Genomic DNA, 284 nt, shown 5'->3' on the forward strand with positions numbered 1-284 from the left:
TTGAGCTAAATTATTAAATTATTATCACTGTTTACCCTACAACACGCTAGTACAATATATGTAGTGGATGAGGCCAAATATGAAAGTTAAGCAGGAAAGTTTAATTTACTATGGGAAACTACTCAAATCCAAACTTCAATCTAGTTAAAGATATATATATATATATATATACAGGTACATCTAAAAAAATTTTAATATCATGAAAAAGGTCAATATTTTTTATCACTCATTACAGAAAGTGAAACCCATATATTATATAGATTCATTACACATAGAGTGAAATA

This window comes from Sinocyclocheilus grahami, unplaced genomic scaffold, assembly GCF_001515645.1.
Source record: "Sinocyclocheilus grahami isolate Dianchi unplaced genomic scaffold, SAMN03320097.WGS_v1.1 scaffold1700.1, whole genome shotgun sequence".
Lineage (NCBI taxonomy): Eukaryota > Metazoa > Chordata > Actinopteri > Cypriniformes > Cyprinidae > Sinocyclocheilus > Sinocyclocheilus grahami.